This window comes from Tachypleus tridentatus, chromosome 12, assembly GCF_004210375.1.
Source record: "Tachypleus tridentatus isolate NWPU-2018 chromosome 12, ASM421037v1, whole genome shotgun sequence".
NCBI classification, from domain to species: domain Eukaryota; kingdom Metazoa; phylum Arthropoda; class Merostomata; order Xiphosura; family Limulidae; genus Tachypleus; species Tachypleus tridentatus.
The window spans coordinates 55711087-55726081 of record NC_134836.1 but is presented as its reverse complement, the minus strand read 5'-3'; the positions used below and the strand labels follow the sequence as shown (position 1 = coordinate 55726081).

At 34.1% G+C, this 14995-nt stretch overlaps 1 long non-coding RNA gene across 1 annotated transcript in view; it reads left to right on the top strand.

Moving 5' to 3' along the window:
* LOC143235123 (uncharacterized) overlaps nucleotides 1-14759 on the top strand; it is a 43656-nt gene extending 28897 nt beyond the window's left edge. The window contains exons 2-3 of the long non-coding RNA XR_013018928.1: nucleotides 5326-5426; nucleotides 13590-14759. This is a non-coding gene — a long non-coding RNA (uncharacterized LOC143235123). The remainder of the gene's footprint in view (nucleotides 1-5325; nucleotides 5427-13589) is intronic.
* The last annotated feature ends 236 nt before the right edge of the window (nucleotides 14760-14995 follow it).

The window sequence follows — 14995 nt, the reverse complement described above, 5'->3', positions numbered from 1 at the left end:
TCTGTAACAAAATGACTGTTGTTAGAAACAGAGAACGGACCTGAAATGACGATGCATGTTTTGGCAGCCCTCTACGCCGTCTTGAACTCAAACATAAGTCTTGCAAATCTGTTTAAAAATGGTTTAATATAGGGTAGCGTCAATTGAAAGTGATGTAGGTATATATTAATATAACGAAATCTCTGGAGTGTCATTTTCTAAAATATCCGATAATAAGAAAGTGGTAAATCCATGGTTCTATCCCCGCTAAGAACAACACAGATATTCCGATGTCAATTTCGTCTAAAGAACGAAAAGTAAACATTTTTATAAATCATGTTCGTGTATGTGATTTTAATTGTCGTCCTTGTCTTAACGCAAACCTAAACAAAAGAAAATGTCTGCTAACCATCGTTGGCCCACGACAAAAATGAGACTTGAACACTTGGTAAATAATAGTTGAACAATATGCATGCATTACGTTTCAGTAAAGTTAGGGGCTCCTCAAGACCAGTTGGGCACATACCTCAAGTTGTTACAAAACAATTCCAATTAAAGTTGCCAACATTCTTGGAGTACGCAACACGTGTTCGCCACTCAAGGCGTGTGTGGTCAATTTTCACAATACAAAAGTGTCTGTATAAATGCTTTCCCTGTGAGGAGATACCTTTACACCATTTTCCATGAAAGATGTTTGACTTACACATCAATAGCTCACGTTCACTTCAAACTATGTTTCTCTCGCTAAAAAATTGAGCAAAAAACTAAAATTTTAAAACTGTTATAATCTTAATTTTGGACCTGTACAAAAAAAAATATTTGTGCCAAATCCTATGTAAGCTGGCAGACTAACTCTCAAAAATCTCTGATGGTTTTTGTGGCGTCTCGGTCCCCAATAACTAACAAAACCGTTTTTGTTTGTCAATGTTTGTTTCCTGTGGAAAGGTTTGTTTGTACCAAATTTCGTGTAATTGACTCAATCCATAAAATTATGGATTTAATTAACATCTTTGGTCATGTTAAAATGACCAAAAATGAGCATATATCATATTTTTCTATGTATATATTATGAGGATTATAAAAATGTTTATTTGTTCCAAATTCCATACAGAGGAGAATTCGTCAAAAACCAACGAAAACAAACTCAAATCGTGTTTTTTGTGAGTTGTGACTCTCCTAAGTTCATCATCTTTGGAAGTCAATATGTTTGTTTGTTTTGTTTTTAAATTTCGCGCAAAGCTACTCAAGAGGTATCTGCACTAGCTGTCCCTAATTTAGTAGTGTAAGACTAGAGGGAAGGCAGCTAGTCATCACCACCCACCACCAACGCTTGGCCTACTCTTTTACCAACTAATAGTGGGATTGACCGTAACATTAACGCGACCCACGGCTGAAAGGGCGAGCATGTTTGGAGCGACGAAATCGATATGTAGGAAGCATATATTTACATTTATAACAGTTTCATCTTAACTGCTGTAAGTATGACCGAAAGGAAGGCCCAAAATACACATTTTTTGTGTTTCTGTCACGTTTGAGACCGTAATATTATTAAAAACACTTAACTCAGACAAATTAAAAAACGAGTCTGGGCGTATTGGAACTGGGTACAATCCATTCAAGGAATAGTAAATTCTACAATGTTAAAACTTTTCTTTTATTTAATATTTTTGCACAGATGTTTAATACTGTACTTAAGAATTCTGCTTTATTTTTATTTATTCTATAATTTTGCTCATATATCTGTATATCAAAGAAAGTACCAGTGGTCTGAAAGAACCATTACTATCTCCTTAGCACATATGAGGAAACCAAGTTATTTGCAGCTGACAACGTAATTTCTAAATTACCTCTGAAAATATCATTTGGCATTATGAATTCAATTTACCTTACGTGCGTTTACTTGAAACAAAAATTCGATTCTTCTTTATAAATATCACAAAACGTAGCCAGGCTGAGCGCATACTTTTAAATAAGATTTTGTTCTGTGAAGATGTTTCTTGCGGTGCTACGTGAGAAATTCTCTAAGTAGCTATAGTAGCAAAGCTCTAGTGTTTCTTGTAGGAACTACGATATAAGAATGTGTGTGTTTTCTTAGAACAAAGCCACATCGAGTTATCTGCTGAGCGCACTGAGGGGAAGCGAATACCAGACTTTAGGGGTGTAAATCCGGAGACATACCGCTGTACTAGCGGGAAACCGATATTAAGAATGATAATTAATCTCTTAAGGGACTCGGTGTGGCCAAGAAGATAGAGCGCAAGACACGCAATTTGAGGATCGCGGGTTCAAATCTCTATCCCTCCAAACATGCTTTCAGTTGTGAGGGCATTTAATGTTACAATCATTCCCACCATTTGTTGGTAAAAGAGTAGCTCCAGAAATGGCGGAGGGTGACGATGACTATATGTCCTCCCTCTAAGACTACAATCTTGCACTGCTAAATTCAAGACGAATAGCAAAGATAACTCTCTTTTTTTAAGATTAAGATTAATTTCAGCCTTTATAGTTTTGAACATATCAACGTTCCTCTATTCACAGAGTAGCTGTTAAAACAAGAGAAACGGTACAAAACAAACCGAAACAATTAGTCCACTGTTCTTTTCCATTCGCAGTCTGTTCACGTTGTCCAACTACTAAATGCTCTTCACGATCTGCTTGCAGAAGGTGATATTACTCTATATAATGGATTTATGGGATTACGAAATGTCCACAATGAGTTTAGTGATTGACGTCTAACTAAGCTTCTAGAACTTGGTATCCACTACATGCAAGTAAAGGGCAAACTCTAATTTATAGATATATCTCGCCGTACAAAAAGTTAAAAACTGAACTAAACAATGTGAACCTTCGTTTAAAAAAATAACCTGGGAACACTTAATGTTTCTTTCCAAGCTAGCGTAATAAATGCGTTCTAAAAATACGACCTGGAAAACAGTATAATACCGTGAAATGTAGCATCCCTTTAGAAATGGTTGAATAATGTTATTCGTTTTTGCTCTAAAGTCAACACAGTTTTAAACTTATCTAACGTTTACTTTAAATGCTTCCTGCGTTATCGATTGTCATAAACATTTTTGACGATCTTCTAATGTAAATAAAGTTCATATTATGGTGTTAACTGCATTTTATTTGCAACGAGAATAAGAGGATGGAATTGAAAAGGAAAGCATTGTTTATGAAGCAATAAAATACATACTATTTTGAAAACTCCTTGTTTCCATAGGCATAAGTACATCAGGCAACAATGGATACACGCGGTTAGGAAGAGAATTACATTATAAGACTCATGAGGATAGCTGCTTTCAGGTTGAAGTTTGTTACTGTGATACTGATATTCTAATCAAATAAAAAACATGAAGGCTATGGTCGTCTGATTTAAAGTGTACACAAGAAACTTAGTAGTAGGCACCGCAACTGTTTCCATAGTAAATCGAATAATTTAATAATGCTAGATCAAATAAAGAAAACAATAGTATTACTAGTTCAACAAAACTATACTTATGTCATTGTATCTGGAACTCCTTCCCTTTATCTGGGGATTATGCGTACAGAGTGTCCTTCCAAAGTTTGTTAGTATTATCACCATGATGGGTTCGCACAGCTGCTTTTTATGTTATAAAATGTTAATATTTTCGTTAAAATAAAGTAGAACCAAATAGGTTATATATACTTTACGCACTGATATCAAAATACATAATTATATATATATAACAGATAAATACTTCATACCGTAGATTACGAAGTAACTCATGAATAACTTTATCATCTCACGTTCTTTACTATGACAACCTATAAACAATCGATAAAGCTTCCTCAAGTTTCATCGCAGGAAGAACGTTCACAATCGATGAAAAGTTTCATTGTTTACTCTTCTTGAAGAAGTCCATGATTCTGTGTAAGTAAATAGATCTTGAGCAAGGATCAATCACTAGAGGTCTCTGTAAGCGAACAAAAAAGATATTCTCTAAAACGTACAACACGAGTTGTATCACCTGTCATGGCTCAAATGAATACGAGGTTTTGCCTATCTCCAATTGTTATGTGTCATTCCGTCTCTCGTAATGAAGCTAAAAAAACCAAATAAGCGAATTACCACTGTATTTATAATTGAAAAAAATATGACGAAAATAATAGAACATAACCTTGGAACAGTGACTTAAAATAGTCATTAGTCATTACTGTTAATGACCAAGAAAGTATGAATCGAATGTGCCCACATTTTGATCTGCGATAAAAATAAATATGCTCCAAGTTACTTCATGTTTATAGTATTATCCTACGTGGAAAAAAACACGTTAAACAGAGCAGTTGGATGAAGACCAAGCAATTTTACCCAAACTATCAGTAGTGCCCCATCCGACTAAAAGCAATCAAGTGTTCCTAAGCCAGATATAGAAATCTTAGAGTGCATCAGAACTAGCCTTCTGTATATTGATTGTCATCCTCCACGTTCTTACTGTTATATGACTGATCAAGCTAAAACGTTCTTAAGATCAAGACCCTATTTAAGTCGTGAAGAAAAGAGATAAGTAAAAAGGTTCGAGGCGCAGTAGTTAGCTGTTCTACATAACTGTGTCGTTTTAAACACTTGAGAAAACCAGATTATAAATCACTTAATAATTTTGCAAAATTGTAAGTGGCTTCATCCGGATTCTTGTTTGCAAGTTGTACATAAAATTACACATTTGTAGTATTCCCCATATCTGCTTATTAAGTTTCTATGTGACTCTCATGTTAATATCTAAACATTTGTTATGCTGGACCATTTTATCTTTTGGTTTTCCGTGAATCTCATTTCATATGACAGTTTAATTAACCTGTTTAATTAACCCTTTGCAATTATCAAACGTTTGTTTTCACTCATACACAAAGATAAAAAAAATGTTCATAAATTTTTATATTTAGAAAGAAATCCGTCAGAAGCTCAGCGGAAAGTTTGTGATTCGTTTTGGTGAACTGAGCACAAGATAACTCATTGGGTAGTTTTGCACACTGAAAATGAACAATAACTTTAGAAACCCGCACCCCTCAGCTTACGAGTCGCACGTCTTAACCCACCTGGCCATGCTGGGCCTCTTGATAATGTTACGAACTGGTTAATATCACCTATATTTGAACAATTAAGACACTAATCCGTCACAGGATAATGAAAAACGTTAGGGACTCAATGATTTATTAAGAACTCAGCAACAAACAAGGAATATCTACCATCAAACTAATCCTTTACAGCGAAATATTTTGTTTGTGTTCAATCAATTTGATAACCTGAGATATTACTGTTTTAAGACATTTTTAAAATGGATAAGTTAAACTGGTTTAATCTCTGTGGATGTTTTTTTCTTATAGCAAAGCCACATCGGGTTATCTGTTTTGTCCACCGACAGGAATCGAACCGCTGAATTTAGCGTTGTAAATCAGAAGACTTACCGCTGTCTCGCCAGGTGACGGTGTAATACCTTTTTATTTATTTATTTTTATATATAAATCCATTCACTATTTACATTTTTCACGTCGGTATTTTGAATAAAAAATCGAAACAGGTAAAACCATGACCAAGTTTCACTTAACACTTTTTTGGTAAGTTTGTTAGTTTTTGAATTTCGCGCAATGCTACACAAGGGCTATCTGCGCTAGCCTTCCCTAATTTAACAGTGTGAAACAGCTAGTCATCACCATCCACGACAGCTCTTGAGCTACTTGTTTTACCAATGAATAGTGGGACTGACCTTCACGTTATAGCGTCCCCACGGCTGAAAGAGTGAGCATATCTGGTGTGATGGCGATTCGAACCCTCAGATTAGGAGTCAAGTACAACACCTGGTTGTACCGGGCCATAAACAGTGTATTATCCTATATAATGTTGTTAATTATATAGAATGACATGAGTAAACGAAACGCCTTCCAGAGTATTGCCCATTCTATATGACAACAGAAGTAAACAATACACCTTAAAAATATTGTTGATTCTATATGATAAAAGAGGTGTACAATATACCTTCAGAAATGTCGATTCTATACCATAAAAGAAGTAAACCGTACCTTCAGAAATATTATTTATTCAGTACAATAAAAGTATTATACAATATACCTTTAAAAATATTGTTGATTCTATACAGTAAGAGACGTTGAATGTTTTCCTCTGTGGACACAAAAATACAATAAACGTAAGAATAAAAGTGAATCATAATATTATTTTTCCCAAATGCTAGAATATTGCTTTTTTAATGTAATAAATTTTTATATGCAGTTTCTATTAAAAGTTCTGTAATTGTTGTTATGTTCATCCAGTAATATATTTAGAGTATATTTAGAAATGTATTCATTGCATACATGTTTACATTAAGTCCAATATTTATACTTGCATAACAGAAAAATAACGTTTCTTTCTCTCTATGTGTAACGTTAGTTTGTAACAATTATGTACGTTTATTTCCAGTATCAATTCATAGATAACCATAAGGCATTATTATATAAACTTCCGAGAATAACTGCCATCAAAACTGACATTTGAAATAACAGGAATGTTTTTAGACTGCGTACAAGATACTGTAAACATATAATACACAAATACATACGCGTACAAACAAATGTACGAATGAATTCATACAATACGGCAAGAATAAATAATTATTCTATGCATTCTCGCCATAACAAGTATTCTTCTGAAGAATGCTTTGTACAAATAATGTTCTGATCGATACTGTGCTTGTTATATTCCACTAAGCCTAATTTTCTGTATTGCTCGTCAGTGATACAGTAGTATGATTATGGATTTACACCGCTAAAAACAAGTTTTTGATACCTGTGCTGAGAAGAGTACAGATATCCTATTGTTTAATTTTGTGCTTAAATTCACACAAGCTATCAAACCAAAAGGTTCCATAATGAGCGAAATGTATCGTTTACAATGGATATGGTGAACATAGTGTGGTTGAAATACTAGTATACAGTCTAAGAGCCTGAATACGTGTTTTCAAAATACATATCATGGTCTAATACTTATGGCATATGTAGTTAATTACGATTAATGTTAACGAGCTTAGGAAAGCTGTTCTCGCTACAACACATTGTGCAATGAATTATTTGAAAATACTTATATACCTATATATTTAATTATTTGTGTGTGTGTTTGTTTATCATCTTTTTCCGTGTGTTGTGCAGAAAAACCGAACTATCAGTGACATGAAGAATGTTTGTTTTGAATTAAGCACAAAGCTACACAATGAGCTATCTGTGCTCTGTCCATACCCACGGGTATCGAAACTCGGATTTTAGTGTGAAATTCCGCAAACTGTACCACTGGGGGGAGGGCACATGAATAATGTCCATTTGAGATGAATATCTCTCCCCCTAGACGTTAAACTAATTCGAGCATCCTTCCTTCAGCATTTTTTTTTGTTTCATCATCTGAGTGAAATTTTCACGGGGCGACGAATCACAATCAAAATAATTTAAGTTGCCAATGAAAAAGAATTAAAAAAAAACTTCAAACGACAGACAGAAAGTTATATATTAAGATTACGGCGATTTCCCGATAATAAGACCATGCAACGCCACCCAGGCTCTATTGTGACTGGAGTGTATACAACATACATCACTATCATTTCTCAAATTGATATTCCTGTAACACAATCACCAGACGGGTTAGAACCAAATTAAAAAATTTTGAAGAAGAGAATCTTCGTTGTCCTTGTGAAAGGGATAAAAATTTCTTTGGGTTGACAGTGAAACTCGAAAATACTCGCTAACTAAGTTTGAGCAAAATGTTAATGTGTGAGGTGAAGACTATTAGTAAAACAAGTGAACTTCAAAGCCAAGGAAGTCTTTGTGACGTCATCAGTGATATCTTCCGGTCTGGGTAGCGAGAAAATAAACAAAGCTAACAAGTTAGAAGTTTGAAAGTTTTCCAACCACACCTTGAAATAAATTATTGGTTTCTTGATAAACTATCTGAATAAACTGGAATCACACCAAAACCGTGTAACCACATACCTGCACGCTCCCATACAACTTCAATGGACATTAGTGCCTTTTTTCAACTTAAACATTGTATTTGAAGCCAAAATAGAGTGGAAAGTTTATCAAGATATGTGATCCTAACTGAACTCGCTGTCCCTTGCAGAAAGGTATGGTAATTAAATTGCGTTGCTATTCATGGAAGCATTATAATAGTAATCAGATAGGCAAGTAAAAACAGTGCTATCAGAAGTTTCAGATTAAGATATACGTAATCTAATGATGCAACGAAAGAACCAATTATATTTTTCCATGAATTTTTCGATAATCCCTTGCATCAGTTCTGATGGAAATTATATACCGAATGCACGTAAACCTCACATCTTTTACCTAAGGAAAGTAATGAGGCCATAATTTTAATGGATTGGAAAAATATTAAAATACTGCAGCATTAATGACTTTTAGAAAAAAAATAAGAACATTGATTAATCTTGACAATGGCCCGGCATGGCCAGGTACGTTAAGGCATTCGATTCGTAAGCTGAGGGTCTCGGGTTCGAATCCCGGTTGCATCAAACATGTTCGCCTTTTCAGCCGTGGGGGCGTTACAATGTCACGGTTAATCCCACTATTCGTTGGTAAAAGAGGAGCCCAAGAGTTAGCGGTGGGTGGTGATGACTAGCTGCCTTCCCTCTCGTCTTACACTGCTAAATTAGGGACGGCTAGCACAGATAGCCCTCGAGTAGCTCGGCTGAAATGGTGAGCATATTTGGTGCGAAGGGGATTCTAACCTGTGAATTACGAGACGAATGCCTTAACCATCTATCCAGCTATGGTTTTCAAACTTTGTTATTGAGATGTTTAAAGAAGTGTTATGTATTTGTATTTTTTTTAAAAAAATGAAACAAGTGGACTCGTAATTTATCACAAAAAATAAAACCAGTGTGTACCGTACTGTTTGTTTGTTATTAATTACAATGGTACACAAAGTTCTATCTATGCTCTACCCCCCACTGCTATTGAAACCTAGTCTTCTAATAGTATGTAACTCCGAAGATAAACCACCCTGCCACTGAGTACTACACTGACAAAAACAATATAGTTAAACAAACTAGTTATTACGTCATTAATTGGTTATTAATACTCGTTACAATAAACGATCACATAATGACTTAGTCGACATTGTATGATTAGTATTTGATATAGCTGCCACAGTTAACCTTATATATTATTTAATTTTATACTATTGGCATTATATTGTGTTAACATATCATTATAACCCAGCAGATAATTGTCGTCTTTTTACAAGTCTACAAGAAAAACGTTACAAACCAATTCAAAGTATTCTGCTCCGGGTTGTATTTATCATACACGCACATCAATTTATATTTATTTTCCATTATAAGCGAAAAATTAGCAAAGTATATACAACTATAACAGTATCTCCGACCACATTATTGATTTAATATCAGTTGGTAATGACTCCATAGCGTGAAATACAACTGAAATTTTCCCTTCTGAGTTTAACATTACAAGAAATACAGCAACGCCTTTTGTTAAATCGCAATATCTCAATTTAGATATCAGGCAGCAGAATTACAAATCATTGTTAGTTTAAAAAATCATTAAATATTTCTTATTTATTTAAGAACATACAGCTTTATTGAAACAAAGTTATTTTGTTTCGCAATATTACAGATTATTCTAAGGCATAAATATATCATCAAACCACTTTCACTGATGTCTTTTCTATAATTAACTAAATATCTCTGAGAAGACAGTATTTTATTATAAAGTAAAGTAAAAGTTTTCTCTATTGAAGGAGAAACGTCATATTCACTTCAACCTTTAAGAGGTCAGCTATATTTGTTCGAATAAATGGGAGTTTGAACATTTCGATTTTGGGTTATTTTGACAGTGTTTATAGACTATATAACTTACAATTATACTGTAGTTATATTCGTTGAGTCTAACTACAGTACTTGTTAGTAAAACTCTTACGAGGAATCTGATTAACTGTGCTAAGTCAATCACCTTATCGCGCAAGTGATAATCGAATTTTGAAAAGGTACTTGAAACTTTAATTTTATGTATTTGGTTTGTTTTGAATATCACGCAAAGCTACTCGAGGGCTACCTGCGCTAGCCGTCCATAATTTAGCAGTGTAAGACTAGAGGGAAGACAACTAGTCATCACCACCCACCGCCAACTCTTGGGCTACTCTTTTACCAACGAATAGTGGGATCGACCGTAACATTATAACGCCCTCACGGCTGAAAGGGCGAGCATGTTTGATGCGATGGGGATGCGAACCCGCGACCCTCAGATTACGAGCCGCACGCCTTAACACGCTTGGCCATGCCGGGCCACTACTTGAAACAAAGCCATATAACAGCTATTTTTGATGCAAAATATTTTTACAGACAGACTATAAAGATGCGATCAAATAAATGATTTGGAATTGCCAATTCAGATATATCCTTTGTACTTGATGGCATTGTAAAATAAAATAGACATGGCTCGACCTTCGGTAAACTTGTTCATCCAGAAAGAGTCCGGTAATAGATTGTATTCCACAAGTAACCTCACAAGTGAGGTGAGAATCCATAAATACAAAGATAATTTGTTAACACCGGCCACTTGTTACAGGTAATGCTACACTGCATAACCAAGACGGATTCTATCTGGAACACAAACACAGATAACGGATGAACAACTATTTCCGTGAAATTTCGTTTAATTGTTGCGTGTTTCTAGCATCTAGAGATATCCTAGAGATATCATTTGATATTCCTGCACTTCCATTCGACGATTTACTACTAAAGTTGCCTGATATAGAAACTATGAACTTCGGGACAGTCACACTATTAAAATGGGTAATGTAAAATCGCCGTTCTCGTGACAAGATGACTGATGAAAAGCTAGCAAAGAAGAAGTGTGTGCTTTGGACATTACAGCCTTACAATGGAACCTTTAACAATATAATTTGTTTTTAAAGGGTTATTCAAACGGTAGTTGTCAATTAGTGCATGACTGGATGCAGTAACCTAGACTGTAACCACGTAATGTGGCTGGAAAGTTATTTAAAAAAAAACACGTACTAAACCAGTTTATCTTAGAGACATATAATTTATCATTACCATTTAAAATGATGCAATTATTACTATTATATTTTACTTCTGAATAGATAGAAACTGTCATCGTGACAAAATGTGGTTTATAGTGTCTTGTACTATGTTACTATAGTTACTTTAAATCTCTGTTCTTTCGCTAGATAATTCCTTTTATCTACAGGGATATTTTAATGTGTATTTTAAACCAGGAGCTGGAATATCTTTTGGCGATCGAACCTCGACGATGTTTAAATTTGCTCGCTGAGAAATGCTATCAGAGAGGAAAGGTCACGAGATATACAACGTGAGATAGACAAAGAAGACACCATAATGTTCGATACTTGGATACACCGTCTGTAACCAGTTCTCTCTTAGCTTGTTCACAGTAGAGACCTGTCTCTGTTTAGGAACGAAATATTGTGGTTTCAAAGACTTTTACACAAGTTAGGAAGGTATTCCAACCCTAATTAAAGAATCTGATAGTTTCCTTAAAATGTGTCGAACGTATTTACTTACGCATCTAAAGGAACAACCACTTAAGGTATATTACAAACAAGTTAATGTGGGAACTTTATCAGATAATTTTAAGGTAGTTTGAGCTAAAAGTACAATAGTTGTTTAAACAGTGAAACACAATTCTTGTCATCATGATTACAACACAGTTCCTATAATTATTATTACAACAGTTTCTGTCATCATGATTACAACACAGTTCCTATAATTATTATTACAACAGTTTCTGTCATCATGATTACAACACAGTTCCTATAATTATTATTACAACAGTTTCTGTCATCGTGATTACAACACAGTTCCTATAATTATTATTACAACAGTTTCTGTCATCGTGATTACAACACAGTTCTTATAATTATCATTACAACAGTTTCTGTCATCATGATTACAACACAGTTCCTATAATTATTATTACAACAGTTTCTGTCATCATGATTATAACACAGTTCCTGTTATCATAATTACAATACAGTTTAAATGCACACTATTGTAGTTTGTGTTTTATATCTTAAGTACAGATACTCACCTTTATGAAAATTTCCAATAGAAAACACAAAAACAATAGTTTTTTCAAGAAACGCTTAGTTTTTCCGTGCACAGTAAGCAATATATACACATTCTACCTTAAATTCGTCATTTAATTAGATCTTTTCTAAGCTGATTTCAAAGTTTAGGATAACGTAGGAAACCTCATGTTTCACAATGTAAACTTTTTGTCAAATTTTAATCTAATAGTATGAAAAAAAAAGACTAAAGGTTTTGTGATAAATGTCCTTTGAAGTTATTTATGATAGTATATTGTTGTCAGTACCAAGTTACTCACTTTTATAACAAAAAGTGAAAAGTTATGGAATCTCATAATTGATTTAGTTTGTTTTTGAAATCCACGCAAAGATACACAAGGGTTATCTGCGCTATCTGTCCCTAATTTAGCAGTGTAAGACTAGAGGGGAAGCAGCTAGTCATTACCACCTACTGCTAATTTTTTGAAATACTCTTTTGCCAACGACTTACAGGATTGACTGTGATATTATAACGCACCCATGGTATAAAGGCAAACATGTTTGGTGTTAGGGGTATTCGAACCATTGACCCTCATATTACGAGTCGAGTGTCCTACCCACCTGGCCATGCCGGCGCCAAACACTTACTAAAACACCTTGTAAGCGGAGCTAAAATTATCCATCGTTTATGAAATCTACATATTCCTTGCATTCGTTCAACTGGTAATTATCACGTTTCAATATTCTTTTGTTGCTTTGTACAAAATAAGAATAGATTATTAAAATACATTATTTATCTCTCATTTGCTTTAATTCTGTATTGTTGGAAAAGTTTAAAAAAAATATTTATTCCTTCAATGCCAAAATGATAGTGTTTATTAGTTTAAAAAATTCTTCCTGTAAATATTTTCAAATATTCCAACCAAATATAAACCCACAAATAACGTTATAAAAGACGTTCTCTGTTGGGCCCGGCCTGGCCAAGCGTGTTAAGGTGGGCGACTCGTAATCTGAGGGTCGCGGGTTCGCATCCCTCTCTCGCCAAACATGCTCGCCCTTTCTGCCGTGGGGTGTTATAATGTGACGGTCAATCCCACTATTCGTTGATAAAAAGAGTAATCGAAGAGTTGGCGGTGGGTGGTGATGACTAGCTGCCTTCCCTCTAGTCTTACACTGCTAAATTATGGACGGCTAGGCCTCGAGTAGCTTTGTGCGAAATTCAAAAACAAACAAACAAACCTTCGCTGTACTTTGTCCAACAATGTTCTTGCTTTTGAAAGTCATTCTTTTTTCCTTATTACAATCCACAAACGCATGCGATCTGTAATAATCCAATTTTTCATGAACAGCGTTAACTGTGTAAGCTTACAGCTCATTCATTCTGAAATGTCACACATTTTCTTTCATATTCTCTATTCTTTTATTATTCTGACCTTAAAATACGTACAGGTTACTTTGATGTTCTTATATGTTTTAGCATGCAATTTAAATAACTCTACTTTTTGTCACTTTGAATATGTAGCTGCCGGTGGTAAAATGGAAGTGCAGAAAAAAGAAAACACACTTCTGCATCGAGAAAAGACATTTGTAAGTCTTATAATACAGAGAATGTCTTCAATTCTGAAATGTTGTCTCCAAAATAGTATCACGTGTAAACTTCTACGCCTTTCGGACAAATGCACAGAATTTTAGAAAACTAAGCCTATAAAGAACAACATATACCTAATGCCATGTATAAGATAAAACTGTATTACTTCTGTTTCGAAAAAACTTAGTTCACCAGTTTTTTTAATAAATCCTACATATGGTCATATATAGTATTATTACCTTTGCATTGGTTACAATTTTTAGACAGAAATAAAAAACTCAATGTTTGAAGTTAGTGAGTTACATAACAACAGCTCGTTCATAAAATCCCTTTCAATAAAATGTTACCTACACATACAAACAGACGCAAGGTTGTTGTTTTTCTTCGAATGAGTCTTATACGTTATGTAAAATAACAGTTATGCCAAACAACATATTTAAGAAAGCGATTTAGAAGACATTGGTCCTGGCATGATCTGATGGACTTATAACTCTTGACTTGTGTAACGGATTTTGTATTATATATTTATTTTAATATCTATGTTTGTTTCATTTCAATATATATTTAGAAATTCACGTAACTTGTAAAGTTAAATTTGTGTTGCGAAATTCCAACCTATTATTTAAGCCATTAGAAGATTCCCGTATCTAAGAAACAGCAGTTTACTTTGTGTGAAAGTAAAATATTGTTTCCAACTGAACTCTCTAGAACCTAGCGTAAAACGTATAAATCGACGCGCCAAGAGGCAGTTTTGAAAGTACTGTTGATTTCTTACTGTTGTTATGCTATAAACATCGGAAGTTATAACTGTAATGAGAGGTTATTAACCGGAAAAATACGGATGTCTGACCAGGAACTTTTATATATTTCGAACATTACGAACAGTTTAACTTCAGTGTATTAACTTTGGATGGTAGTATTTCTACGAGGAAAGTAGATATTTTCGTTGGAAAAGAATTTCACCTGTGAAGAAGTCGCTAGATTCCCAGCAAGTGAAACATATCTGTGTATCAACACAAAATTAATTCACTCATCGTGAACTCTCGATAAAATATTCAATTCCAGATCAGTTGAACGACTTAATATTGCTTGTAAGTTTGTAAAACTTTCGTATATAGATCATTGTTTGTAATAATAATTATTATAAATTGTACTGTTGTTTGTTTATTAAAATACATTTGTGTTAATAAAGAAACGTGTGTATTAATCTCGTTGGTAAATATAAATTTGAAACATATCGATTTTTAATTAATTTATCAATTAAAATAAAACGTTCCGGCTATTTGAAATCGTAATACATAACACAACAAATTGGAGACTCATTCGAAATAAGTTGTAGC